This window comes from Thunnus thynnus, chromosome 18, assembly GCF_963924715.1.
Source record: "Thunnus thynnus chromosome 18, fThuThy2.1, whole genome shotgun sequence".
NCBI lineage: Eukaryota > Metazoa > Chordata > Actinopteri > Scombriformes > Scombridae > Thunnus > Thunnus thynnus.
Genome location: NC_089534.1, coordinates 4,412,314 through 4,427,729, shown reverse-complemented (window position 1 = coordinate 4,427,729; position 15,416 = coordinate 4,412,314). Strand labels below are relative to the sequence as shown.

Sequence of the window (15,416 nt, the reverse complement as noted above, 5' to 3'; positions counted from 1 at the left end):
AGGAGGTGTTTGTATGTCAGGTTCAGGCAGAGGACCCAACATGTGGAACATATGAAAACCCTTAAAACCAAACTAGGTGAACACACCTGTGTGGGTGCACTATGGATGATCTTTAAAAGAAAACCCCCAGGAAGACGTCCATCTCGACTCATCTTCACATTGCATAACACCTTTCATTCAAGAGGTTTACTCACACCTGTGGGTGAAATAACATGACTTGTGTAATATACATGTGTCACGGATGATTGTATGTGTTCTCGCGGTATACATGTGTCGGCGTGTGCTGCGCCTGTGTTTGGGTGTTCGTAATGTGTTCGTGAGTGTATGTTTGCATATACATTTTTTTGGTCTTTGTGTGTTGTGTGTGTATGTGTGTGTGTGTGTGGTGGTGAGGGGGTGGGGATGACACAGCAGGTCCCCTGCTTTCAGAGAAGCTGAAGCGTGAACCTCAGATTGTCTCCATGGAGATGAGGAGCCTGCTCTCGACACCTGTAGTCGTCATACCTCGACGACGACGTCAAAGTGTGCGTGTGGGTTCATTAAGCAACACACACACACACACACACACACACACACACTGTATACTACGTACACATGAGGATGTATCTTTCATTAATCAATGTTTGCTGACTGTATATGATTGATGAACTGTCAAATTTCTGTTTTACATTTACAATTTAGCAGCAAAAACAAGTCACCTGACAGCTGTGTTGACGTTTCATTACAAAGATCTCAGTTTTTGAAAATGACACCAGACAGAGACCATGCAGAGGAAACGCTGACCCCCTTAAAGATCCAACAAAGATAAACAAGTGAAGTGGACATTTGCCGTATAATAATGGGGTTATGAGGAAAATATGAGCTGTTCCTCCTTTTGTTGCAGCTACTGCTGCAGTGTTTTTCAATTAATATATTCATTGGTCTGCAATGTTGTGACAAGTTAAGTTGTGCATTAAAACAATTTCAACAATCACTATTCATCAGTTTCATCAGATGCAAGTTATTGGAAAGATTTCAAACAATCCAACCAGTCTAGTCATTCTAAAGCAAAAGAAATAGTTGACAAAGACATCACTCAAATCCAACAAGCATAAAGAGTGTGTTTACATGCACACTTGTATCCTGGTTATGATCATTTAGGATCCCACTTATGCGTTGCACGCATAAACATCATATCCCAGTTTCAGATACTTGGAAATGCAATGGAAATTATGTAATAGTCCGACAGAAACTGGAATACTGTGGCATTTAAACACCTTATCAGGTTTCTGATCATGTTTCCAGGTGTGCCTTGAACTTGAGTTAAATAGTAGTTAATCAGAAAAAAAAGATGATAAATAATGTAATGATGGTCTACATGCTAAACTGAAAGTGAAAGTTTGACACTGGTAATGCAGAGGATACATTTTATTGTTGCTTTCATCTTCTATAACTGATAATTAGATGCAAAAGCTAAATCTAGCAGTAAAGAGCGGTAAATACAGCAGGCAGAAGTCCAGGCAGCAAGAAACCAAACTGAGTTAAGCTGCTGTCAAACCAAAAAAAATTACATTTGCTCGCCCAAGAAGGTATGGATCTCATATCTCGTTTGTGGAACAGTTTTTAATTTGACAGAGGAGGTTAAATAAAAGCTAATAAGCTATGTTAATAGCTATGCTAATAAGCTATCCTCTAAAAGGTCAAGATGGTTTGCTATTGGTCAACAGTGCAAATTCACGGGTCAAAAGTTCACCAAAATTGAACTCAATGCAAGGAATCTGTGTCAATTTACTTCACCCCTGTGAGTTAATCCATTGATCATGGTGATTCACTTAAGATTTATTTAATTTGTCATGAAATTTCGCCATTTTAAAGCCTAATGTGTCCAGACCTCAAATCCTCAACTGTTCTGGCTTAAAAACAAACTTGCTCTCACACAGACAATCTCTACCCCATATAGTACCTACTAGAATCACGTACAAGACAGAATAATCAATAATCAAGTTTCTCTATGTTACAGTAAACATCATAACCTAAATATATTCAAAACTAGGATACTTGAGCGCATGTGAGTAACTAATATGTCATCAATAATGACAAACCACAGATTCTGACTGACATTTTCAATCACATCTCATCGTTATATCATGAAATAAATCAGACATTAAAATATATGAAACCCATGTTGCACATATGAGTCCACATGGTAATTATTTGGGAATTATTTGGGATTTTCCACATGTGTATCTGATGTGGTTTTTCAGTAAATATATTGAAAGAACCAACCAAAAACCGCTAATCATAATGGTTGAGGCTACCGCCAGCTGCTTCCTGTTTCAGGTGTTGTCAGGCGTGTTTTTTCATGTATTTTGTTTTTTTTTTCCAAACTTTTAACTCCGATGGGCCCCATTTAAACCCTCAACAAACCTCTTAGATGTGGCAGGATCCTCACATAACCCCTTCGGGATATTTTTTCTATTGAGAAACATTAAGCTGCTTTGCCTCACCTTTTTAATTACAAACAAATGTGACGTACAAAAAAAAAAAAAAATTCAGAAATCTGTTTTTCCAGTTCTACAGGTTGCAAATACGTTGACAGGTGTGCCCAGCTGTGGCCGCTCCGTACAGTACGCCACATTAATACTTTTTTCTTTTCTCTTTTATTTCAAGTGTTTAAGTCAAACAGCTGACTCGTAATTTGTTTCGCGTGAGTCAGTGGTGAATTCTGGTAAAAGGTTGAATAAGGATGACCAAGACTGATGGGAAATACATCAACACACACACGCACACACGCACACACGCCCAACACATACACACAAGCTCCAGATTGTTATGTATTTTATTGCTTTGGCAACACACTAGTGACAGCCGTGCCAATGATGGATGTTTGAATTTAACTGAATACAGGGAGAGCAGAAAGTGGGACAGATGAAACAAAGAGAGAAATGCAAACCAAAACTTTTTTTTAAAAAAGTAATTAAAAGTACTTATTTTTTAATGAAATTTCAAAATGTAACCACGCAAACTGGGCGACAGAAGACAAAACAAATGAAACACTTTCACAGCTGTGCAGTCTTTCACGTTTGTACTTCTGTACTTGTGAGGACCCTCATTGACATTCCTAACCTTTACCATTACAACTACATACTTAACCTCAACCTTTACCCTCACCTTAACCTAAACATAAGTCTAACCTTTACCAAAACCAAGTCTTAAACCTTAAAAAGACCTCAGAAGAAGTGAGGACCAGATCTCCAAAAATGTCCTCAAACTGAGAGTGTCCCCCTAAAGATAGAAATACAAGAGCACACACACACATGTTCACATACCTCGCGGCTAAACTAGAATAAATACTTCCTGCATTTACAGATTTGTCCATTACCTAATGGAAAAAGTGAAACGTGTGCTGTATTTCTGCTGTTGTGCAAACCTCAAGCTAAAGTGATATTAGTGGTATCAAATTATTATTATTACATGTTGATGCTGAAACCATACAGACCTCTGAAGTTCAGGTCCTCCATATGGGAATCATGATCCTGTACCGTGAGTTTAAGATCATTTTATTCTTGAAAACCTCCCCGAACTGGTCAGTAGGTCAAAAGAGGATCTACAAAACCTGGAAGTTGTGTTTCTAAGTATTTCTAAATCTAGTAGTATCATGCCTTTGCTTGTGAAATGTTGGGTATTTGTTTCAGTAATGATTCAAACGGGAAGTTCAGGTCCTTTTGGGGGTCAAAGTTAATTATCCTCATTGGTTTTAAACAAGTCCTGACCTGATAAATGCTCCTCCTGAAGAGTTCGGGCTCCGAAGCACTGACGTGTTTAACAGTTTAATCTGAACACAAACAGACTGTAGGATTCTCTATAAGAAAACTCCCACACCTTTCCCACAGAAGAAGGAAGTAGATCAATGACATCATCTGTGATTGGCCAACTGCTGGGTTGCTGTAATGTCTGTTTTTCTGTAAACCAGATGATTTATCATGAAGAGTGGCAGCATTTCTAGACGTCTTACACCTTTATCCTGAAGCGTGTGTGTGTGAGTATCATTTCAATACTGTGTTATTGTATACCTTTGATACAGGTTAATCGAGTACAACAAGGCCAACGCGCAGCCCTCACCCTCGCTCATTATTCATTCTTTGCTACTGCACACTCAGCAAAACACTGAAGGTTACAGCTGCTTCAACAGCGAGAAAATAGTCAAATCAAAGCTTTACACACTTGTCTGCTTATAGAAACTCAGTTCAACTACACAAAAAGCAGGCAAACAGTTTACAGACAAGCCAATCTTGAGTCCGTTTAAGCAACAACATGATCTGTTTTACGGCAAAAACTTCTGATATCGACATTAAAAAACGTGCATCATAATCAAAAATATTCAAGAATACACTAATCATGATGAATAAAACTCACTAACACGCTGGAGGGTCAGTCCGTACTCAGCTAAAATATGTTCAAACCCACAGAATTTTAAATTCTGTCCATATTCAGCCAAACTATTGAATTTAAAATTCTGTGGCTTTGAGATCCCAGTGTTTCCAAAGATAATAAATGCATGAGGCTTAATGTCAGGGGAAATTTGTACAAAACAATGCATTTGGAATAATTTAATTTGATACAGTTGAGAAGCCATAAAAAAAAAACTGACCACTGTAGGCTTTTATTCTTGGGGTTTGAACATTTAACTTTGTATAACTTCAATTAAAGCTGACTTTTAGAAAGTGCGGAATAAGATGATTTTAACAGCCTTAAGAAGGTAGAAAAGGTGAAAAACAAGGGAGTCTCCGACTGATTATCTCCAACATAAAGGTGCAGTGTGTAGATGACCTTTTTAACACCTTGATCTAAATTCTACACAGATCATCAGCGTACATTCCTGAGGACCGGTGTGTCCTTGACTCAAGCTACACCTGCAATTAAAATATTTGTCTTACAGATGAGCAATGAGAGGAAATAACCAGCAAGAACAGCTTCAGTGCTCCTTGTTCTAGATTCTCTAAGTCATCGGGACTTCTTTCAAAAAGATATTCCCTTATTTAGTGGTTTGATGATGATGGTGGTGTAGAAAGTTGTCTTACTCATGACTCCTAAATCACCCATGAACCGTTTAGAGGTCTAATGATTGCAAAAAGTCATAGCACAGAGTACGAGTCATACCATTCAGTGAGCTAGCATTTGCATTCATTAATTTTCTCAACTCATTTATTCAGCTTTCTCCTCTAATTTGTCACCTGTCTGTTTGTGTTAAATTGGAATTTAACCAGATTACAGAGCAGACCAGATATTACACTACAGGATTTCTGGACACAATCTTATTATGTTCCCTTTGAACCCTTCATTGGCACATATCTCATGCATGCACATTGAATTGATAATGTTCAGCCTCTCAGAATTGGCAGTTAACGGTTTAAAAAGACACTGTGAGCCTTTCAGAAGTCAGTATACACTCTCCAAAAAGGTCATCTTAGACAGCATGTACAGCAGAGAAAAGAAGAGTTTTATACAGTTGTTGTCATTGCTGTCAAGTTTGCTCAGGCCTTAATTGGCAGCAGGCGCTCGCTTGTTCTTCGTCCACAACAATCTGCTGTTTTTTATGAGTTAATATTTTCAATACTCGCAGCTAGTTTAAAGTTACGCTTCCAGCTGTTTGCCACCTGTTTGCTCTCCGTGCATTTCCTCGTTCTGTCCGCATGCGAACATGTATTTCCATTTACGTCGTTGCCGTGCATGGGGCTGCGAAAACAAACTGGATCTATGTTTCTTACCGCCTCTGGAGGTTGTCAGGGGCAACTGGATCCTCACTCGATGTCAATAAACTGAGCGTGGGCTGCGTTTACCCCTGAATTATTCTGCTGTTTAGCTCTATCCAAATACTGTGGTGACTTGTAATTTGAGCCAGTTCAGACATTCACGTTTATATCTGCACTCTGGACCACAAGTTTGCAACAAAACTGAACACCAAACAAACTCTCGCACCGCACAACAAACTCTCGCACCGCATTTCACCGGTGAATCATTGAATTACTCTCTCTATTGTTTCAATTGATCTTATGTTTCTGTATATTTAGATCGTTGTGTGTACGTATTGTGTTGATGAAAGCCACATTTCCCCCACCGGGGAGAGTAAAAATCTTCGAAGCCTTGACCCCGAACACCCATCTGCCTGTGCTTGACACGAGCATTACCCAACTGGAGCGAGACAGCTGCAACAATACGTATCAGACTGGAGATAGAGAGAGAAAGTAGGGGGGAGAGAGAGAGAGAGAGAGAGAGAGTAAGGATGCGAATGACAGAGAGAGAAAGAAGAGAGAGAGAAAGAAGAGGTCAGCGAGGTTCTATTTTTATCTTTCCAGAGTCGTGTCTCGGCTTGAATGGAGGCAAAGTAGCAAAGAAGAATCGTGTTGAAAGGCACGCGCACGCAAATTATTTCATAACCTTGGCACACAGCAAGCTGCTGAAAGCCAGTGATTTCTGTGAGTGTGTGTGTGTGTGTGTGTGTGTGTGTGTGTGTGTGTGTGTGTGTGATCACGAAACACTAAGCCATCATAACAATCTCACTCTGACTTCCCCAGAGGGCTCAAAACACATCTTCTCATTGCATCAGTTTGTGTTGTACTGATTTGTTTTTCCATGATACCTTTTCATAGTTTGGCTCGCACCACTCGTACTACTACCTTTATAGCCTGTTTAATAACCCTGGATAATGTTTATATTATAGTGTGTGTGTGTGTGTGAGAGAGAAAGAGTGTGTGTGTGGGTCTGTCATAGGCTACTTTCAGGGACAAATTTCAGAGTAAAGACCAGTTAATTGGGGATAAAATCGGTGTCCCCAATTGGGGAAAAAGCTGATTTTTAGGGTCAGTGGTTAGGGTAAGGGTAAGTCTCCAGGAAATGAATGTAAGTCTATGTAAAGTCCCCAAAAGTGACCTAGGACAACATGTGTGTGTGTCTGTAAGCGTGTTAGGGCAGGTAACATATTGTTTTACAGCTTTCTAACTTACTTATTTTGTCCACCAACCACAGTGTCTGTTTCAAACCAAAATCATCCAGGCTACTCCGGCTGATGGTAATTTAGCTCCCTGGAATGTGTGTGTGTTTTACAGCTGACTTCTAGTTCCATTTCTGGTTGTGGTCACATTGAAATTCTGTCCTCTCTCGCTGTTGTAACTATTTAGATTCAAGGAATTCTCCCTGTTTTTTTTTTTTTTGTGTGTTTTTTTTTCTTTCTGCATCATGGATGGATGCTGCTTTCAAGCCCTAAAGAAACAGCACAGAAACCAGTTTAGAAACCAGCTGGTATTAAGAAAAATACTAGAAATACCAGAGAAACCAGAGTGACCAGGTTTAGATCAGCACAGAAAGGGGGATTACTCATTTTATAATATAATCTGTAAAAAAAATACAGTCGAGAAACCAGTTCTGACCTCAGAGAAACTACAGTCCACCAGTTTAACGGTGTACTGGTGTCGATACAAGACTAACCTGTTCAACAACAAGTTTACCTGTGTAACATATCTGATACAGCAGAGAAACCGATCAAGCAAAGCCGGAGCAAGAAAGAGCTCTATGTCCAGACACACTTCAGTATCATGTGTCTGTGCCAGATAAACAGTCCGAAAACAAAGAGGCGTATTCATAAAAAAAAAAAAAAGATCTTAAGGCTAGTAATAGCTGCTAACTGGCCAACTTATGACACAATCCTAAAAATAATGCTCATGTCTTAAACTACCTCAAGGACTTGTGGTTGCTTTCTACAGAATCTGGCCTGATGGGAGAATTATTCTACTATGCAATCAGAAAGTATTGGGACAGTCATATGTTTTCCATTGTATTGGCTCTGTACTTCTGTGCATGCTGTATCCAAACTGAAACAGTGACTAAGAGTTTAAAGTGCTGACTCTTAGCTTTAATTGGAGAGTTTTTTAGCTGACGATACACATAGGAAAATGTGATCAAAAGGTGGGCGAGCATTCCTAAGGAAGGCCAGTATAGAAGTTAAATGATTTTTTTGACCTTTTGACCAAGGCTGTGCTGTCATAAATCTATTAAGCTCTCTGACAGGAGGTGACACTATTCTCTAACCTTAACCTTAACGTACCTTTGAACTGCATTTGAATTCTACTCTCAGCTAAGCAAAGAGCAGATACTCTGTGGCCTGACCTGGCTGTATAAATACATTGTATTTGCTTAGGTTAAACTGCCATGGACGGCCCCGCTGGCTTTGATAGGCAGTTTCATCTGAGTGCCAAAGCCTGCTCAGTAGTCCAGCAATCATCCCTCCCTACTTATCTAGCTCCAGTATTCTTGCAAATAGCCACTAGTTATGTCAGAAGCCTTTCACACCATTCTCTGACCAAATGCACTTTTGAACTGTCCTTGAATCCTACACTTAGTCAAGCAAAGAGCAGATACTCAGCTGTTTAATCAGGCCTCATACGGCGTATCTGCTTAGGCTAAGCTAAAATGGCTGACCCAGCTGGCTTGATATGCAGTTTCATCTGAATGCCACGGCCCACTCAGTTGTCCAGCTGCCACCGCTGATTATATAGGGCCACCAGCCTTATGAATAGCCACTAATTAGCAACACCTCTAGTATGACAAACATTTCAGTGCTTGAATCTTGTCCCTTGACTTGTCTTACCAAAAAGCAAAATAACTGGTGTTTCACTGAAGCTCAACAGTGTGTTCAAGCATCCCAGAACCACCTTCTGAAGCACTTCTGTCCGTAGCATCATCAGCTAACAGCATGTTAAGCTAACTGGCGTGTTGCCATCACTGGCAGCATGCTGCTTGACTCACCAAACAACAAAGCGAACAATCATCCTCTAATTAGCAACACCTCTAGTGTGACAAACATTTCAATGCTTGAATCTTGTCCCTTGACCCTGGTCTTAACAATCCTCCTCAGCTAGCTCACATTAGCATGTAACAAGGCATGTTTATCTTTACATCTATATTGGTTGAACAGTGTAGGACTCCAACACTCTTTTTTCACTTTTGGACAACGTAGAAGCAGCAGTGATGCTTAGCATACAGACAAGGCAGCTACAAGGAGTTTTTTAAGTTCTTGACTGTCCAAGAGAGTCACCTGACCTCAACCCAGCTGTTTTTGACTGGCTGAGGACAAGATTAAAAGCAAAACACCTCTAAAATAAGCCAAAAGTGAAGATGGCTGCAGTTTGAAGTGGCATTTTCTACCGCATCACATCATCCTCAGTGGATTGAGTTCAAAACTCCCAAGCTAGTCCACTTAGTAGCTTTTCCTCTGAGCTTTAAACCACATCTCAACGGATCAAAACTTCATAGAAGTGCATGGCACGAGGTTGAAAGTGCTGGAAAAAGCTAGTAAATAGAACTTGTGTCACGAGTGAACTTTCATGCTCAAACGATGACTTTATTTTAAGTTTTGCTGAAGTCGTTTTAATTACTTTTTGTCCGCTAATGGTGTATAAAAAAAGGGGCCACGAGTCACACATTGTTCATCTGATATGAATGTAAACATCCTCAAATAAAAGCTGAGCATCAACTTTTTTAACCTCATAGTCACTTGATGTCAAATCCATTGTGCCAAAACAACAAAAATGAGTCACGGTGGAAAAAGTAGCTGTCCTTCTGATCTCCCTGTGTGCAGATGTTTACTGTAAAAATGTTGTTTTTCACATCAGGAGATCTTCTTCTTTTGCAATATTGAATGTTAGGATGCAACCCTGAATCACCTTGGAAATGGTGAACTACAGATGTATTCAGATTACGTGCAGGACAAGACTTTGATAAGTGGATGGAAAATGAGCTTTTTAGGAACATTCTTGGCCCAAACACTCCGCTCTGTTTCACTCCGTTGTTTATGAACGTCACACGCTTCATCACACCCACAAGATCCGTGTTACACAACTCCAACTCAAACACTGTCCGATAAAAAAACCTCCAGACGAGTCATTTCAGCTAAATAAAGTAGCTTCGAATGTGGTAAATCACATGACTCAATGTTTGGGGATGCTGTGCTGTGCGTAGTGACAGGTTGCGATGGTGGGAGAGCTGAACCTACCTGTAGGTCCGCACGTGCTATGTTTGGTTTCAGCGGGAGTCCCGACAGAAGGCGTCCTCACGGGGCCATCCTGTAAAAGAAAATGACAGAATGAACGTGAGCGAGTTTGTTCGAGTGTTTATGATTGTTTGTGTCTGTGTGTTTGTGTACAGTATATTCGTGGTCTTTGTGCAAGAGTAGTTGTGTTTGTGATTATGGTGTCTATGCATGTTTGTGGATTTAATCTGGGGTTTCCGTGTGTGTGTGTGTGTGTGTGTGTGTGTGTGTGTGTGTGTGTGCTTCTCTAAGGGAGTCCAATCACTATCGCAACAGGAAATAAACAGGATGTGGTGGAGGAAGTGGTCACCGGAAGTGTGAATCAGAAACCCCCCCCCACCCTCCCTTTTTACTATCTCGCACAAACAAACGCCCAATCAGAGACGCACGTTAAATATTGTCTTCAGGAAGAAGAAATGCAAGAGGGGGGAAAGAAGAGGGAGAAAGAGAGGGATGAAGAAGAGAGAGAGGAGGAAGGAGGTTGAGTAAGAGAAAGATAAGGGGGTGAGATAAACAGAGTAAAGACAAGAGGAAGCAGAGGGAGGAAAGATAGGGCGAGCAAGGAGAGGAGGAGAAAGAAAGAGAGGACGTAGAGGGGAAGAGAGGAAGTGAGAGAGCGAGAGAAATGGGGAAAAAGAGGTGGAGAAGGAAGAGAAGGGAGGCAGAGGGGGGAGAAAAGGAGACAAGAAAGGTATAAGTGTGAGAGAGCAGGAGAAATGGGAGAGAGGGGAGGAGAAGGGAAAGAGAGGGGGGAGAAAAAGGAAGCAAAATGGTGAGAGAAAGAGAAAGACAAATGGGGAGAGAAAGGAGGAGGAAGAAGAGAGAAGTATGGGGAGAGTAAAGACAGGAAGAGGCAAAAAAAAAGGAAGGAAAAAAGGGGGAGAAACAGAGAAACACAGAAGGAGAGAGGGAGCAGAGGAGGAAGAGAAAAGAGAAACGTCAGGGGGGAGAAAAGGAGAGACAGAGAGGAGGGAGGAGGGAAAGAGCAATGGGGAGAGAGAGAAGGAGGAGGAAGAAGAGGTAGAAAGGGGGAGAAAGAAAGAGACAGGGAAAGGAAGAGTGAGAAGTGAAGCAGGAGGGAAAGATGAGAGAGAGGGGGGAGAAAGACAAGAAAGGGGTGAGTGTGAGAGAGCAGGAGAAATGGGAAAAGAGGTAAAAAAGGAAGAAGGAAAAAAGGGGGAGAGACCGAGACAGGGGGTGAGAGAGGAGGAGGAGGAGGAAGAGAGAAGAGATAGAACGAAGGTAGAAAGGTAGAGAAGGGGAGAGGAAGAGTGGGGAGAGAAGAGGGGAGGGAAAGATGAGACAGAGGGGGGGAGAAAGACAAGAAAGTGGGGAGTCAGAGAGAACAGGAGAAAGAGGGGTGACGAAGTAAAAAAAAAAAAAAGAGAGGGGGGGGATAGAAACCGAGAGAGAAAGAAGCGAGTGAGTGGGAGAGAGGAAGAGTCAGAGGGGGAGAAAAAAGAGAGACGGAGAGTCCGAGAGTGAACGGCAAAAGGGGGAGGGAAAGAGGAAACAGAGAAAGATGAGACAGACAGGGGGAGAAAAACAAGTGGGGAGAGCAAAAGAGAGCAAGAGAAACAGGGGAAGAGGTGAAAAAGGAAGGAAAAACTGAGAGAAACGGAGGGAAAGAGAGAGAGAGAGAGAGAAGAGGTAGGGGAGAGAAGGGGGAGGAGGGAGAGAAATGAAAATGAAAGAGGGGGAGAGAGAGAGAAATAGTGAGAGATGAAGGGGGAAAGAAAGAGAAAGAGAGAGAAAGATCTGAAAGGCAGGAAAGTTCCTTCAGTTCATCTGATGCGTCGTCGTTTCGCTCTCTGCCACACGAACGGAAACGCACACACAAACATCCATACGCATCACGCATCAACAACGTAATGGATGGAAAACATCAAAACACACTGTGACAGAAGAGAAGTGGACAGTCACATGTGCCACACACACACACACGCACACACACACACACACACACACACACACACACACACACACACACACACACATGCACACAGTGGGATGGTAGTTTTGAGATCAGATTTTTCCAAGTCGTCCTCTCGCTTTAGTCTGCCAGGAGGAAGGCCGGGAAAAACTATGACAGTGTTTTTCTGTTTCATGTCTGTCAAAACACACACACACACACACACACACACACACACACACACACACACACATAGATACACAGATGGCGAGGCTGACTTGTGTGTGTTTCCATCCGTCTGTACCGAGCTTTTCCAAAGAGGAAAATAAAGCCATCCAGCTGTGCAGAGCTGGGTCCTTTTTTTTTTTTTTTTTTTTATTGGACTACTTCTAACAACATGATCACACTTAATCTACAGCGCAGCTCCTCTGCATGTTTTGCCCATAATCTTGTTAGGCCAGCGAATGATTCCATGACTCACAGGAGCTGACACGAAACCGATCAGGTCAGGGCATTGATTATAATACCACAGCTACTGCAGCAACGGAGGACCAAATTCATTGTACTGTAACTTGACCTGAGGAGTTTTTTGGGAATTTTTGGATTCATGGAATAAACATTATTCATTCAGGTGAACATATGTTCAAAAAAAATGCTCCCTGCAAGTTAAAGGCCCGGGCATCAGCCTGCTCTGACACTTCTTCTTGCAAAGTTACCTCTACTTCCTCGTCGTGATGACATCAGATTGTTTACCCGCTAACGACCATCTGTTGGTAGCTTTTGTTGCTAAGGTTGCTGCTAAGTTTTTTCCAGGGGATGTTCATGTTGTCCACTATTTGAAAAGTTTATATTTCGAGTAAAGAACAAGAAAAAGAAGTGGAAAAAAGAGGGGGGCTTCAGGGGGGCTGGCCAATCAGAACAGAGTGGGCTCATCAGGAGGCGGGGCCTTAAAGAGACAGGAGCTAAAACGGCCTGTTTCAGACAGAGGCTGAACTGAGGGGCTGCATAAAGGACCAGTAGAAGATAAATAAAGAGTTTTTTGAACTGTGAATCATGCAAAGATATTCCAGTAGAGCCTCAGAATAAAAATATAGAGACCTGGAAATGTGCATGACATGTCCCCTTTAAAAAAAAAAAAAAAACTTACTCATCTCTTCTTTAGTTTGACGGTTGACCTTTGACACACAAAACACAGGACAGATAATTAGGTTTCTTGGTTCCATTTCCACTCATCAACTGATAACCATAATTATGATAATTGGATGAAGGTAGCCTCAGAAGGATGATATCATTTCAGCAGTAGTAGTAGTAGTAGAGCCTTAATCAGGTTAAGATCATTAGCGTGAATGTAAACATACTTAGGAGAGCGTAACGGAGCTGATGTAAGTTATGTGACACTAGAGGCTTTAAAGGGAAAAGCTCATGAATTATTGGTCTTCAGAAATTGCTTACGTTTTATATTTTCTTAAGATGATAAACTCTGAGCGCAACTTTTACACAGTGAAGGAGAGTAAAAGTGTTAGAAAGAGTCAGCGAGAGATATCTGATTATTCTGAATGAAGGTTTTAGTCATTGAACTGATAAAGAGACGCAGAGTAAAGGCAGGAAAAGACATTGTGTAATTTCTCTTACCACTAAATCACACTCTTTTTGCAAGCTTGAAACTAGAAATAGTGTTATTCTTCCTTAAAAAACAAGTTGCTTTTAAGAGTTTAACTGATTTCATAAAGGTTTCAGCCCCTCGTCCACCTCTCGATACTTTTTCGACTTCCCACCGAGCCCAGTTGTTCCTTCTGAAGATGCAAATCTTTAAAAAACAGGTCACAAATTTATAGATTCATTATTAAAAAGGGCTTCCTAAAACAGCTGTTGTTTTTAGCAATCAGCACTGAAGCAGGAGGAAATGGTTCATTTGTATTTCAGGCAGCAGGATGGTGTGTATGTGTGGAACATGTCACCCGGTGCGACGGTGTGGCTCACTGACATGTTTTTAATAGATTTGGACAACAACTGAGCTCAATGGAATAAGATATATCAGGCTTTGGATACGTACACAATACTTGTTAGTAGGATTAATTAATTACCTTCGAGTTACAATATGACGCTCTTGATTAAGCCCCATGGTGTTTAGTCACCAGCAAGAAAAACTCCAAAGTCTTCTTTCTGTCAGCTGTTAGGAGGTGCAGCAACAATTTGCTTGCAACTACTTATCAAAGCTTCTGATATATGAACAAACTCTTGAACCCAGAGCAACAGGTCAACCTCAGAGTGGCTGTAACGGTTAATTTTTCCTAGCATAGATGACTTCAACGGCCCCCCCCTTTCTTTTTTTTTTTAAAATGAATGAACATGCACCAGGCGATGCATTCATCACATTCAAATAGTTCCAAATACAGTACTTGTGTTTGTTGAGTGGTGCAGTGAGTCTGGAAAGAATGAGGAAAAAAAAAAACCGATGAAAGGAAAAATTCAACAGGGAGAGAGGGGATGACATGCAACAAGGTCACAAGTTGGATTCCAGTCCACAACATCTGGAATACATGGCTGCAGGGTGGGAAATTACCACCAGCCACCAGCCAAACTCTGGCAACTTGTGGCTGCGTCTGGTAAGCTTGTCGACTGGACCAGCCAGTTTTGGCAGGTAACCAACCATCATTTGGAGTTTGATTCTGTTCTAAGTAGCGTATTCGGGTGCCAAAATGAAGAAAGAAGCCAGTGAATCTTGGAATCTGTTGACCACCGTAGGCTGACAGATGAAAAGCTTCGGCTTCCCTCCCGTTTTTTTTTTTTTCCCTGATAGTCTGCTCAGTGTGCTAGCCAATAAAAAGAGTCAATGTAAAAAACAATCTTTAAAGCCACGTGATGTCGTGAAAGGAAAGGGATTATACCCGGCTAATCACATCCCTCTCCTTCGACTTCTTTTCCTACCTTCTTTCCAAACTGGAAGTTTGGAAAAGATCAAGGTGGAGAGGAGACAAACGAGGGCAAAGGAGAGAAACACAAAAGGTGTGGAATATTCCTCTGTTGATTTTCCGCTCGGTGTAGACTGGGAAGTAAAAAGGCCTCCGGGTGAGGAAAATTTGGATTCTATTCTCATCTCTTCCCTATTCTCTTTTTATCTCGTCTCTCCTACAGTGAACCTCTTCATTCATAGTCTCGCTCCGTTGGCCTTTTCTTTCTAGCTGTGACCTTGTGTCAACTCATCAAAACAATCAAGCAGCTATGCAACCAGCAAGATTAAACCAAAAACGACCGAAATCTAACCAGAGAACCGATCCACCTGATTACCAACGTCCTGATTGGTTCACCATTTAGTCGTCCAACCAACCGAACGCTCAACCAAGCATCAGACCCATCAACTGTAATCAACTGTGTCATCCAATCAATAACTAACAAGCCAACAAAGCTAGGCATGATGTGTAAAACCAATGAACCAATAAA

At 41.3% G+C, this 15,416-nt stretch overlaps 1 protein-coding gene across 1 annotated transcript in view; it reads right to left on the bottom strand.

Annotated features, from left to right (window-relative positions):
* hivep2a (HIVEP zinc finger 2a) overlaps nt 1–15,416 on the bottom strand; it is a 127,115-nt gene that overhangs the window by 55,940 nt on the left and 55,759 nt on the right. Inside the window, exon 3 of the mRNA XM_067572647.1 lies at nt 10,028–10,097. The gene's annotated coding sequence lies outside the window, so the exon portion shown is untranslated. The remainder of the gene's footprint in view (nt 1–10,027; nt 10,098–15,416) is intronic.